The sequence below is a fragment of the Myotis brandtii genome, unplaced genomic scaffold, assembly GCF_000412655.1.
Source record: "Myotis brandtii unplaced genomic scaffold, ASM41265v1 scaffold64, whole genome shotgun sequence".
In the NCBI taxonomy this organism is placed as follows: domain Eukaryota; kingdom Metazoa; phylum Chordata; class Mammalia; order Chiroptera; family Vespertilionidae; genus Myotis; species Myotis brandtii.
Window position 1 is genome coordinate 569,542 of NW_005370460.1, and position 668 is coordinate 570,209.

Genomic DNA, 668 nt, shown 5'->3' on the forward strand with positions numbered 1-668 from the left:
CTTTCTCGTCCCCTAGTGCTCGGAGAGACCGGCACCAGCGCCCTCGCGCTCCCACTTCCGGAGGGGGGCGGGGTCTCCGACGGGAACCCACAGGTTAGCACATCAAGGCCCTGGTCCCTTGGTGGCCTTTCCTTCACTCTGTTCTAGGCAAAGGGGCCGCTTTGTCTGTCACCAATGGCTGCGCTGGGCATTTCCAGCTTCGGAAGGACGCAGCAGGGAGGCCATAGAATGACTCTACGCAGAATAATGCCCAAAGCTGCAGGCCCCTGACCCACACCCACTGAGATCGAAGAGGCCACACAAAGGCCCCTTGACCAAGCCCTTTCTTAGTCGGCCAAGCGGCTGGGTCTCAGCTTCCCCAGAACTGGGGGTCCAGGGCGCGAGCGGTGGTTTCCAACGCACAGCAGACGGTAGCCAAGGGCTTTCCTTCGCAGGAACAACTTGGCCAGAGAGTGCAGGGATTTTGGGGGCAGTACACTGCTTTGCTTGCTCCTCGCCAGCGGAGCAGGGGGTGCCAAGTGACCTTGGGGTCACGAGTGCCTTCTGGGAGCTCCTGTTAGAGTCTGTGATGCAGTTAGAGGTGCAGCCACTGCGCCCCGTGGCAGCTCTCCGCGTGTTCGTTCATTTGGACACTGAGCTCCGCGCGCAGGAAGAGGGCTCGTCCTGCG